The sequence below is a fragment of the Callorhinchus milii genome, unplaced genomic scaffold, assembly GCF_018977255.1.
Source record: "Callorhinchus milii isolate IMCB2004 unplaced genomic scaffold, IMCB_Cmil_1.0 Scaffold16, whole genome shotgun sequence".
Lineage (NCBI taxonomy): Eukaryota > Metazoa > Chordata > Chondrichthyes > Chimaeriformes > Callorhinchidae > Callorhinchus > Callorhinchus milii.
Window position 1 is genome coordinate 14,651,128 of NW_024704757.1, and position 13,796 is coordinate 14,664,923.

The window sequence follows — 13,796 nt, forward strand, 5'->3', positions numbered from 1 at the left end:
TTTTCGGAGCTCACTGAGAGCCAAGTTAGAGAATTGCTTCTCTTGTACGTTGAGCGTGGAGCTCAGTGCTTGAAGGCTGGAGGGCGAACGATGGAAATACGATTGTAGTCGTTTTCAAGGGTGAACACGCAGGACTGGGCACATTGTGCAGAACCGGGCAGGTTTCCTCTGGCAGAGCTCAAACTTTGCATCAGTGAGCGGAGTCGCGAGTCAATTTTGTGCTCTATTCGTGGCAACGCATTTGGTCCCTTCAATCCACGACTGTGTGCGGGGACGCTGCTGTGCGCAATTGGCTGCCGCGTTTCGCCCACAAAATACGCAGTCAGTTCACTTGATAGCGTAGTCTACGACGCACTTTGAGGCGTCTCGAAGACGTGATAAGGCGCTGTGTCAAATGCAAAGATTATTGTCAAGCGCAAGGATCGTAACACTTTAAAGCTGCCGGAGGTGGGGTTGGTTATGTGAGTCTCCAGTTTTGAACATGACCCAAGGGCTTCGCTCATTAATAATTGATAAAGTTCAGGTGGAAATTGAGTCTAGCTTTGTCCTCGGGGAGCGCTGAATTTTCCGACACAAGTGCGTCCGGAATTTGATACGCTCGACTCTGGAAGTGGTTCGGGATTCAGGGTGTAATGAACGGTTGTGCCAGAAGGGGGCATCATTTCTCACCGTGCGTGGTCTGCCTGATCTGTGCTGTGGGCATGTGGCAAGAAAGGTCCACGTGTTGCCATCAGCTTACACTAATCTAACAAGGCCTCAACCTGTTCCATTTGATTCCAAACGTGTCGCGTTCTCCCCAGCGGAGGTGTCGAGAGCAAAGTATGTTTGACAACAGATGAAATAATCCTTACATTTGATACAGCGCCACATCACGCCTTCGAGACGTCTGAAGAGCGCCTCACGGGGTGCACTGTGAAGCGAGTTGACTCGTAAAGTATATTTGGGAGGGGTGAAATGAAAGGCAAGCGATGAAAGTAACTCCCCCCTCAACGACCCGCTGTTGTACTTCAACGGAATGGTAGTAAGAACGTTAAGAAAAAAAAGGCAGGTGATGCAAAAAAAAAAAAAAAAAGGCTATTTGATTCAACACAGACACCCAGAGCTCCACGACGCTATCCTGGGTGAAAGGGCGCGATACAAATGCAAGCTGTTGTCGTCGTCGTTGCCTCCACAGGCCGTCTCCAGTCTATCTGCCAAACATCTCGTCTCATCTCTCGATCTCCTCAAGCGAAACTCCACACGGTCATTATATCACTTCGCAATAAGTTGCATCGACATTCCCCAACCCCCCCACCCTCCCGCCTCTCAGCTCCTTTACCTCCAACCTGCGAGCTACCATAACCTTCAGAATTAAACATTAACCAGCAGCAAGTTGCCCGGTGTGAACTTTAGGTAACCCTGCAGGAAGCACATTTGCACACTAACTCGTTAGCCGAAGATCATAGAGTTATTTCTGCGTTCTTTTGTGCATCTCATATCCGATGAATGATGGCATTAACTTAGTCACCACTTCCAGTGATGGGGAGGGCTGACCATTAAAAACAGAATAGAGCAGTGCGTGTTGTTCTGAAGCCAAAGTCCCATTCCACTAATGGAAAGTACGGTAGAAATGATTGGGCTCTGAGTGCCTTGTTTCTCTTTCAAACGTTTTTCAAGCATCGAATTGAATTGTGACTCTGTCGTAATCGTTCTGTTATCGATTCGACCAAACTATTAGTTTTGCTTTACTGTAAAGTCTGTGCTGTCAAGTGGAGCGTGTACTGTAAAGTGGGGTGACTGTGTACTTTGTGCTTGTATGCGGCCACTAATTTGTGCACAGCGCTGCCCCTTCGCCTTGCCCCCACCCCCCACCCCCTCACCTCCTTCAAGACCCATCTCAAGAACCTCCTCTTCAACCGTGCCTTCGGGCACTCTCCTACCCTCCCCTGCCCTCCGCCTCCTCCTGATCCCAACCCCCAGCCGGGTCCAAATCCCTCATTGTCCAGCACCTTGGGACGTCCTCCCGACTTGAAAGGTTTTTTTTTGGCCCTGAAATAGTCAAAATGGCACCTGCACAAAAATACAGAGCCACCGCCCCTCACAGTAAAATCCTGTGAAGCAGTTTGATACGTCTCAATGGTGTGATGAGCAGCTAACTCAAATGCAAGGATTATTTATTTATAACGGTGGAAGTATAAATGCTGCCGTAAGGCTATTATTGCTGCATGTTGATGCTTTGGCTGATCTCTTAGGCTTTGTTTCAGGAAGGGGAAGCGTCAGAGTTTTTGTTGTTGTTGTCGTCTGAGATATAATTATAATCAAGTTCCTCGCAGCCAGATAGAATGGTGGGGTTTCAATGAGAGAAATATAACATGCTGGTGTCCTGGGCTCACTTAGTGCTGAATATCACGACGACAACAACAACGACGACAACAACAACAACAACAACGTGCACTTATGTAGCGCCCTCCACTCAGAGTAGTGTCTCGGCAGTAAGCTCAGTAAAAGCGGACGGTTTTCAGGCAGGACTTGAAAAAGGGGAGAGAGGGGGCAAGGTGGAGGACAGACACACACACAGACACGCACTACATCTGGTGCATTGAACAGGAGGAACGTACAGTGCTCTGTGAACATCTGGACTGCTCAGCACTGCCAGGATGACTGAAACTTTCTTTCGGCCGAAACGGCGATTGTGCTGCCAGCGACGACAATGAAAACACAGACACAGACTACAGAGGGAACCTACAGCCTGAATTTGAAACGACACGGAGTGGAATTTACTCAGTGTGTGCCTATCCAGCCTTTCCATCTCCAACACCCACTCGCTTGTTCCACTGCAACATGTGAAAGGTCCCTCAACCGCTCCCCTGTGTAACGTGTACTGTACCACAGCACCGAGCTGAGATAATAGTTTATCCGTTAATTATTTCCAGGCGAGGTTCCTTCCAAAGGCCCTCACTGTTATTGCTATGTTCTTTTTTTTGTCCGTGAATATCCTCGGGTGATATCTGATGCCACCAGTCATTGTTTACTAGGCCCATCGCAGAGTTTAGGGTGGAGGGGGGTGGGTTGTGGGAAGGGGGTTCATATTATCTCTCACACACATGATGTGCAGCTGCCTTGTTGTATGTGGTCCTTGCAAAGGTCCCGGTGATCTTATTAGCCCGGCTGCACTCTCCCCTGGGAGGGAAGCCGAGGGCCAAATACTTAACACATGAGGCAATCTCCATTTCCAAAGTTTCGGCCAAACATTCGAGACAAAGCCTTGTTCATAGTATTCATTAACCCCTTTAATACTGACCGCTGGGAAATGCCAACATGATACACAGTCCTTGCACTTGATAGAGTGCAGTGATTATCACAACCGGCCCATAGCGCTTCACGGGATTTTACCGCAGGAGTGTAGTGACTGTGTATTTGTTCGGAGGCGGGCGCGGCAGCATATTTGAAGGCGGGTGTGAGGATCTTGAAGTCGACGTGTTGTGTGCCAGGCAGCAAGGGGAGAGCCCGAAAAGAAAGCAAGGATTTCACAGACCGATTACTGCCCTCCATTCAATACTTCGGCAATTTGATCTGGAAGGAAAAGCATATTTACCTGCGCGAAGCCAACAATTCTTTAAATTCTACTTTTATCTTACACAATAGGCACACTGTATTCATCGATGGAAAGCGAGTTGACAGCGTAGCAAGGCTATGATCATAAGTTATATTTACCCTCAAAAAGCAAGTTGTACTGCATAGCATCGATGGCTGATGTATTTGTGATAAGCACACACAATTATCTTTCAACTGTGGGAGCGGAACGGGAGGGGAAGTACAGAAGATTTAACATTCACATGCCTCGAAACAAGATTGGAGATTAAATGACAAATCCTTGCATTCGATATAGAGCCTTGTTGTCAGTAAAATGCCTCAAAGCGCTTCACAGTGCGGAGTGTGGTGACTCTGTACTCGTAGGCAAATCTAATTAGAGCTTAGATTTGCTCATACCCTCTTCTCCTAAACTGACAGAAACGTGGATCTGATCGCCCGCGAGTGTCAGAAGCAACAAGGATTTTGTGATGCTTTTCAGCGTTTTTCACGATGCAATCTTTGCGTGTGGGAAAATTGTACGGAAGTGATTCGAAGATGTACTGTCAAGGTGCGCAATATTGATATCTAGGGTCGTCTGTTTCTCTGCTTTTTTAGTCCATTGCGTTTGTTTCATGTTCACCAAAGTTTAATCTCTGTTCGTGTTCATCAGAGGAATGCACCTTATACTCATAGTAAATAATCTTTGCATTTGATAAAGCGCCTTTTCAAGTCTTCGAGATGGCTCAAAGCGCTTCGCCGGATATGCTGTGAAGTGTAGTGACTGTATAAATTGTGGGCAAACTGAAGAAGAGTTCATTTAGTTTCTGTTCTCTGTTTGAACCATTCTCTGCAGCCATTGCACTTTGCTGTTTCAGTCCTTATTGTTCAGTTTGATCGTTGAGTTTCGTTGGGCTGTTGGCAAAGATAACACATAACCTTGTGTTTAAGGTATGTCAGGCATGTGGCACAGACAATGAGGTGAGACATTCTCATGCAAAAAGGAAGAGAAATTGATGAAAGATTTTTTTTCCCAACAGCCTTAAGGTTTGTTACATGCCTGTTTGTTATATGTGTCCAGTGCCTTGGGACGTCCTTCCCGGCGTGAAAGGGGCTATACAAATGTAATTTTGTTGTTGTTGTTTGGTATGTAACTCATCTTAGGTGAATGCATTCAGCGGGAACTCGTCTGATAAACACACACGGTTGTCTTTTGACTTATTGCTGCATTGGGTTCAGTTTCTCACCCAAGAAATGTAACCCTTGAAACTAAACCCAGAATAATACTTAAGTTCAGAACGCACCAAGACAATAGAACAAGAGGATAGAGGTTTAGAGTTGCAATGAGCACTTTAGGGACAGGTACCAGGAGGTTTTTAACCTTAGGCAAGTTTCCTTACTCCACACGCCTCTGTTTATCTAGGAGTAAGTAAGAACCGATTATTTTCCGGAGGTAATAATACCTTCAAAAAATAATAATAATAATAGTGTGGTCACTCAATCCATGACTGTTTGTGGGACACTGCTGCGCGCAAGGGGGGGGCGGGGGTGGTAATCTGGAGGGTTGAGATCAGCTAAGCCGAAGGGCCTTCTTCAACCGAAATGATCTTGAGATTCTTGCGGACATCTGTTGAGGATGGTTTTAGCTGTGATGACCTCCGCAATTACCTAATCTACTGATGATGACTGTCCTTGGTCCACATACGGAGAAGGGTCACTTGCGCAAGACCACTGAACAGCATCGGAACCGTAAACGTCAGAGGCTTCAAGGCCGGGAGGACATTGTTGAAGTAAATGAATTTTAAGGAAGTTAATTAGCTAAGCATTTTAAAATGACTTCTCCTCTCAAGAGGTTTCTTTTATTTACCTTCCCTGCAGCCTCAGATGGTTATTTTAATGGCAACCACTTCATTCGAGTAACGCTGCAAAAAATCTATCCAACAAAAACACTTAGAAAAGCTTATTTAAATGGCTCCCGCATTCCCAAAAGAGAATTGAATGGCACTGATGCCTTCGCAGCAAATAAAAACCTTAGTGGTGTGAAGTGCACCACAATCAGCTAAAAAATACATAGTTCAACCCATATAACAAAATGCTTTGAGACGTCCTCCAAACGTGAAAGGCACTGTATGAAATGCACGGCACATTACTTTTCTTCTTATTATTATTATTACTGTGCACTTAATAAATAAAAAATAATATTTAATAAAAAAAATTAAATATTATTACAAAGCGTTTGTTCAGGACTGGCAGGCAAATCTTTTAATGGATTGTCTTTAAAGAATCCCTTGGAACTGCTCGAAAAGAGAAGAGAGTCAGTTTCTCCTGGTGTCCTGGCCAACAACCCCGCAGATAAAATTGATCAGTCACTTTATGGCTCTTTGTGGGACATTGCAGTTCGCAAAATTGGCCGTCGCATTTGCCCTGCAAAATACACAGTCACTACACTTTTCAGAAAGCCCCGTTTCAGACGACGTGACAAGGCGCGATATTAAAATGCAAGGATTGCTATTAAGTAGCTGAGACAGATGTGGACAAAACTTATGAAACCGTGTGACTGGATGTGCTATCCGTTTGGTCAGGTCAGGACCAGATAAGGAAAGAAAAAGCAGGAGACCCACACACCTAAGGTGAACGGAAAGATAATTCTTTGTTACACGCAAATAGAGACAAGAAGGAATGAAATCCGGTAATAAAAATGGGTTTGCTCCCACCCAATTGTCTCTTTATTCGTTCACTTTAGCTCGTTTCCCTTTTTCTGGATCCTCTGTGCCTTTTGTCCACCCATTTTCACCTCTTCTACTGGCTTTGATCTACCCAAGAGTAACAGCCCCCACCCACCCTTACGCCAGGTATGGTTACCGGATCTCAAACAAGAAAGAAAATGGGTTTAATATTTCTTGCCTCCAGTTAAAACCTGAAAGAGCAAGGATTATATATGTCCGCCTTGGTGCTGTGGATCTAAGGGAAATTGTTTTTTGAGGTAAGAAAGAGCTCAGGAACACTCTTGACAATTGACCCGCAAACTCTTCGGCAAAATTGACACCCCATTCGTGTCGGAAATCCGAGCCGAGCCTCCGACTTTGTGTCACACTTGAAACATATACAGTATTGATCTTTTCTTCCCTTTGTGCAGTGCCTTTCAGACTGGGTGACAGTCCCCTACGTTCTCATTCGCGGTTTGACAGTAATGTCAATATAATCCTACAAACGATAATCCTACAAACTTTTAAACTGCAAATTGATTGTTAAAGGTCCCCTACCTCTCCGACCCTCTCACTACTCGTTGCCTCCGCTCGACTGGTTGTTGTATTGTATTGTGTAATCCTTGTATCTGATATAGAGCTTATAACCTCAAAAGCATAGCGATTGTGTTCGCAGTTGCCTTAGACTATCAAAACGTCGAGCCAGAGTAAGTCAAACCGTGCGCAACATGATAGAACATTATTTCTACTGGTGGTTCGCTGTGCTCAAGAGTAAAACTTCAAAAGCGAGCAGATAAGACTTCAAATAATTCTTATTTAGTTGAAGGATGTAAATGGTGTTTAAGTTATAAATTGTATCGATGTATCATAATAATAATAATAATAATAATAAATTGGTCACTCAATCCACGACTGTTTGTAGGACGCTGCTGTGCGCAATTGGCTACTGAGTTTCGCCCTCAAAATATACAGTCAATTCACTTTGCAATATATTCTGTGAAGGGCTTTGAGACGTCATTATGATTGTTATAGTTCACCTTCTAGCATGTGTTAAGCATTACTGCCAACAAGTTTCCAAACTGCACAAATTCTCTCAAACTGCGAATTACGAAAGTTTGAACGCAGTCGCATTAAAAGTCACAATAGCTAAAACTTTTAAGACCTTATCATCGGTGTTTAAGGGCCGATGAGACTGCGCGTTATCACTGTAAAAGAAAAAGTTAACTAGTTCCACATGTCACTGATGAGTAACCGCTTTTGTTGTCAAATTATCTGTGGCAAGTTATTTCAGGATCATGCGGGTGGAAGGAATTGCTGAAGTCATTTCCTGTCACTGTACCACACCTCTTTCTGTCAGCTTCACCCTGTACAGCTCATTTTTTTTGTAAAGTGTTACTCTTTCCTTGTTCTTTCCATTCGAAAAAAAAATCCTTCACAAAAATAATAATAATAATAATAATATTATTCAATACTCAATCCACGACTGTTTGTGGGGATGCTGCTGTGCGCAATTGGCTGCCGTGTTTCGCCCACAAATATACAGTCAATTCACTTTACTGTATATTCTGTGAAGCGCTTCGTGACGTTTGAAAGACGTGATAAGGCGCTGTATCAAATGCAAGGATTATTGTTATTATTATTACCGGTGCAAAAGAGTCTCGGGTGGTTACGGTTGTGGGAAGGGAAATTTTAGCAGGGGAAGGAGAGAGGGCGATAGGGAATTTCCCCCTTGCGGTGGGCAACTTTTTCTTTCACTTGGGAAGACAACAGGGTGGGTATTCTTAAAGGATGAGATCAAATAAGCCAAATGGCCTGTCTTCACCCGATCCTCTCTTACCAACTTGGTTGCATTTTCCTGTCGGTGCTCCGAACAACTTTTCCGAGTGCATAACAATCCTGAGGTCTATCTGCATATTCCCAGCTGTGCGGCAGAAACCCTGACATAATGACAGCGGAGAAATTGAGCCTGGCGTCTGCAAACAAGGTTAAAGTGTAAAGGAAAGGATTAAGCGCTCCCATTCCCCGAGGGAATGTGCATTTAATTAAACCGTAGCATTAAATTATAACGTTTGGACATTTTGAGGCTTCTCACGTTTATTAAAGGTGCTGGTTCCATCCCTTTTTTTAATCTCTGATTTCAAGACGTTCTCTGTTAGGGTTGACGAATCTCTTCTCGTTTGTTCTGAGACGTCTCGCAGCAAAATCTCGCAATAAAATCCGTGACTTAGGTTCTTACATTTTGCCGTGTGCCTTGTTGCTGAATGACAGAAAGCCGTTTAAGTCGCACACTATTCCAGAGGGTGTTAAAAATCCCGTGACACTATTCAACAAGAGAAAAGAACTGCTCCCAGTATCCCTGCCAACGTTTCTCTTCCCCCAGGTAAAATTGGTCAGTCACTTCATGGTTGTTTGTGGGACTTTCTGCGTGCAAATTGGCTGCTGTGTTCACTTCCAAACTCCGCAGCCGTGAAACGTTACAGTAAGTCCTGTAAAATGCTTTGAGACGTCTTACTTACTGACTTGAAAGGTGTTAGGTCGAATGCAAGGATCATTCTAAAGACACCATCCTCCAGCTTGCACTTCATTCTGACAGAAAACCAACAGAAACAGAAAGATATTCGGAACCCTTTTTTATAAAGGAAAAATCAAGTGACAACTTACAACTAAAATAAACATGCCATAACTGTATAACCATACACTTAGCAAACCAAACAAGCAAAGGGCAGTTCACATGGCATTGCTCCTTTATTTTCCATGAACATCTGGGTACAATTTGAGCACACCATAACATTCAGTACTAAGACGGAATCCAAGCAAACTATAATTCAGGGAATAATTTACAAATCATTGACAGACCCGAAACTGCAACACCACAAAGGTAGGGTTTTTTTTTTAGCTTCCCTAAATGGCAGTCAGACACCTCTAGAGAGTAGGGAGAAGCCACTCAGATGACATTACTGCCTCTATTAAATTAATGCCCATTTTTTATACTCATCCAGAATGTGAGCAATGCTTCTCAAGACTGAAATGGATAGATTTTTGTTAGCTCAGGGTATCGAGGGATGTGGGGCAAGGGCGGGTAATTGGAATTGAGGTACTAAGTCTAAAAGAATGGCGGAACAGGCTTGAAGGGCTGAATGGCCTCCTACTCTTTCTATGTTTCTATTTATTGCCTGTCCTTGGTTTCCCTCAGATAGAGGTGGTGGAGAACATTCTTTTGAAACCATAACAGTCCTTGCGATGATGGTTCTCCTACGATGGGGTTGGGCTGGGGAGTTCCAGGAATTTAGACCGAGAGGTGGTAAAGGAACTACGATGTACGTCCAAGCCAGGATGGTGAGTCTGGTTATCCTGGATGGCAGAAGTAACAGGATCTGGGAGATAAATGCACCAAATATCTCAGGGGTAAAAAAAAATCCCATAATGTAGATGTAGTGATCTGAACGTAATAGCTGGCTATGACAGTACAGCTGTGGTCATAATTTGACTACATTTATACAGTAATAGCTAGCTGTGGGTGAGTTACAAGGAAATTACAATAATATGGTGGATCAGATGACTTTGCAATGAGTGACAGCATAGCTGAAAAGTCATCTCTCTCAAAGTTATTTGTTTGGCTTCTGCTGTTTTCCGTAATGCCGTAAATACAATGCATCTTTGTTGTTATTTTCCAGACTTTCTAAAAACAAAATGTTGATTGAGTTTAAGGCGACTGCTGTCATGGCATTCCCTGATGTCAGTGATTTAAATTCATTGGACAAATCATGGGATCTTTAGACTTCATTTAATATGAGCTCGTGCCCTGTCGTGTATTGGTTAGAGCGCTCGCAAGGCGAGCGAGAAGACCCGGGTTCGATTCCCGGGGAGGGAGAAACCTTGGACAAGTTTCCTTACTCCACACACCCGATAATAATCCCTCAAGGAAAAAAAAACCCAATAATAAAATTGGTCGCTTGTGGGATGCAATTTGGCTGCCGCGCTTCACCCCACGCGCCCGCACCCCCCGCCCTGAAAAAACACAGTCAATTCACGCCCCAGTACATCCGGCGAAGGAAGAGCTTCGCGACGCCTCGAAGACGCGATAAGACGCCGTTTCGGAGGCGAGGGCAGTTCCTCTTCATCTCAAGCATGATTTATTATTATCATTATTAATACTCCTATCACATCAGGGGTGGGGGTGGGGTGCCAAAAAAAAAACCAGACCAGCTGAATTTGTATCAGCTTAGAGAGGGAGAGAGAGAGAGATAGAGAGAGAGAGAAAAGGATGATTGCTGGGGAGGTGACCTGGTGTCTGGTCCCTTTAAGTCTGAGCTCCAGGGAAATTGTTTGAAGTTTGACTGGAACCTTTTTAGGAAACTCCTGACGTCAGCTCGAACAGGATCACAGGCGTTGCTGATTTTCTTCCTCTTTTTCCCTCCCCATCGGATCACAATCCTGTGATCACAGCAGCTCCAGAGAGAGGAGAGAGAGAGACAGAGCAGCAGCAGAGAGCAGAGCCATTGCCACAGCTCTCCCCCTCCCACACTATCTCTCTCTCTCTCTCTCCTCCCCCTCCCCTTTAACGTGGGAACTCGTCCCTTTTTTTAATGCCCCCAAAAGTTATACCGCTGGAAAAACACCCTGGTGCTGCCAACCCTCGACCCATCGACCCCTCACTCACTCCCTGACTATCCGAGCGACCTAAAGAAAGCAACACACACACCAAAAAAAGAAGAAGGTAATGTTTTCCCTCTGAAAGAAAAAAGACCCACCTCTCTCCCCTCCCGAAAAAAACTGACATTGTTACTGCGGACTGTGCGCTGTGCGCTGTGGCTGTGGCTGTGGCTGTCTCTGGTTAAGCATTTTCCAAAAGGTATTTGGACGCTTTCAAAATGCATTGGCAATCGTTTTCAGAAGCTCTCAGCCCTCCTCATCCACACAGTCTCTCAGGGGCTCTCTTCAGTCTTAACTGTATTTAATAAGTGACTTAGGATTCATTGCGGCTGAATGTGGATTTGGGAGTGTTTTCTTTTCATTTCAAATCACCACTTTCCTCCTCCTCTCCCCACTGACTTGGGCAATGAATGGTGGGGCATTCACTCTTCTCTCTCTCCCTCCCTCTCTCTCTCTCTCTCTGTCTGTCTTTGCAAACAGGAGGATTTTGCAGTGAAATAGATGGATCTCAGTTTCCTTTCAGTCTTGGTTGCTGCTAAATGTTTCACTGATCTCTCTCTCTCTCTCTCCCTCTCTCTGTGTTTCTCTGTCTCCCTGAATCATGTGCAGTGTGTGCTGTGAGGGTATTTAACCCTTCCCCAAAAACCCCAACTGTGTTCAGATTGCACAGCCTTTGGGTTAAAGTTTGAATCCTCCAAAGCATGTGTGAGTGTGTGTAAGTTTCGATCATGTGATGTACATGTTGAAACACGAAGGTCGGTTTTACTTAGTCAGGAGGTAGGTTCAATTGCTTGTGATTTTTATTGGGCTGAAATGACACTGTGTATGTAACCAGGAGGCAGAAACCATCGTTTGGGCTTTTGCTTTCCACTGATGCGAACAGTAGTCTAATACTCCTACTAATAATGATAATTTTTGCATTTGATGTCGCGCCTTATCACGTCGTCGAGACGTCTCGATAAAAGTTTAACCTTGCATTGCACCTTCGGCAAACAGGGCTGTTGCAACCCTTGAATCCGCTTGCTCTTGCGAAACCGCTTGTCAGTGGGGGCGCGGTTGGGGCCGCGGTGAGTTGAGACTGACTGAAGTGTTCCGCGACAGCAAAAATAGTCAACCTGGCACAGTACTGGGTTTGTGAATTATTCTGCCTGATAGAAGCAGCGTGCAAGAGTTTTACAGACAGACAGACAGACAGGGAGTGAGCGAGCGAGCGAGTGAGTGAGTGCGTGAGGTGATGAAGAGGATGAAGTGTTTTAACCCTGAACACATTCCGCAAGATTTAAATTTTTTCCCTCTTTTTTTAAAAAAAAGAAATCGAAGCTTGTTTGCACTCTGTGTGTGTGTGTGTGCGTGTGTGTGGGTGGAGGGGGAGGGGAGGAACTTACATGGACAGGTGATCCGATGGACTTTTACCTTCTGCTGTTGAAACCGGGTTTCTCTTTTGTTGACTGACCAGGGCGTGGACACATTCCAGCATTAAGGCAGAAGGAATTTCAAAAAGCAAAGCGTAAGAACTTGGTTTGGGCGGAAGTACAGAAAGCGACAAGGATAACATTTTGCATTTATATAGCGCCTTCCACGTCGGGAGGACGTCTCGCGTCTCAAAGAGCTGACTGCTCTTTACAGCTATCCAGACTGAGATCAGTTAACTCAGCACCGGTTAGCCACCGCTTTACCCTCAAAGCTGTTTGCAGTCGTCGTCGTAATCGACAAAGCAAAACAGGATTGCATTTTTCTGGTCTTGTGAATCCAGTTTGGACTAACCGGAAATGTCATGCTGGTTAGCACAGCGGGTTATTTTTTTTAAATGATCGTTTTTTGGCCCTTGGATCTTTCAGACACCTAGGATGGAGCAGGCCGAATTATAACACGTTCACAAGTGTTCTCGCGAAGAACAATAGAAGCATAGGAGAGCCAGGAAAGCCGTGCTTTTTCCCAGGCAGGATGGCTGTAGCACCCAGATTGGTGCCTGTATTGTTAGCGACAGGAATATGTGTGTGAGGGGAGATATTAAAAAAAAATGATCAACATAGTCCCTTTCTTCATCTCCGTCCGGCGTGAAGGGCGCTATATCGATGCAAGTTGTTGTTAAACCCATTCACTGAGAAAGTAGTCTAAGCCCCTAAGAATTATCATACTAAGAGGGGATTAAAAATAAGTTCTGTGCGGGAATGTTTGTGAAGGTTGTGATGACACATTTTGAAAAGACGACAGAAGAAGCAGTCTATTCCATTGTTCATAATCCCGTTTGGTATGGAGTTATCTATTACTCTGGTATTGTTTCTCTTTACCTCTGTGACAAATGTAATGATAAGACGTTACCATTTGTTACCCTAGTTAACCCTATCCACTGTAGTTACTGCTTCCTCTTTAGCTGATAAAGAGTCTGCTTTGATTAATGAAATCCACAGCCGTAATTAAATTGCAAAGCTTAATTAACAAGTTGCTAGTGTAAGCAGAATTTTATCGCTGGTGATGAAAGGAAGGCAAAAACCTTTAAAGCAATTGAACTTTTTGGAGTTAATAAATCTCCTTTTAAGTGGCTGCTGCCGTGACGGCAATTTAGTGGGTCCACACCAAATGCCCAAAGAGACCTCTCATTTGCTGTCTGCTTTTTTCCCAAAAAAAACCTGACCGTCCCTGCGCCCTGGGACGTCTTTCCGAAGTGAAGGGTGCTATACAAGTGTAATTTGTCGTTGTTGCTGCTTCTCGGTCCATGTTCCCATGGGGGTTTTCTTGGTAGATCTGCTCTGAAGCATTCACGGAAGTCAGTGGGATTGGGTTACCAAGAGATCCAGGAACTGGCAACACCGTTCTGACAATTCAGTGCTGTCTTCCCAATGTATTGGGGTTTGGTGATTGTGCGTGTGAGGTTGGCATGCACTCCAA

At 44.5% G+C, this 13,796-nt stretch overlaps 1 protein-coding gene and 1 long non-coding RNA gene across 3 annotated transcripts in view; one reads left to right on the forward strand and one right to left on the reverse strand.

Annotated features, from left to right (window-relative positions):
* Positions 1-3,364: 3,364 nt before the first annotated feature.
* Positions 3,365-12,351, reverse strand: LOC121850272. Its single transcript, XR_006085535.1, has 4 exons — positions 12,293-12,351; positions 8,347-8,840; positions 8,092-8,227; positions 3,365-3,552 (listed from the first exon to the last, which is right to left on the reverse strand). It is a non-coding gene; the product is annotated as an uncharacterized LOC121850272 (long non-coding RNA).
* Positions 11,592-13,796, forward strand: part of rhbdf1a (rhomboid 5 homolog 1a (Drosophila)) — an 88,193-nt gene continuing 85,988 nt past the window's right edge. The window contains exon 1 of one of the 2 annotated variants that reach the window (XM_042341146.1): positions 11,592-11,684. The gene's annotated coding sequence lies outside the window, so the exon portion shown is untranslated. The remainder of the gene's footprint in view (positions 11,685-13,796) is intronic. The other variant, XM_042341147.1, reaches the window with a different exon arrangement.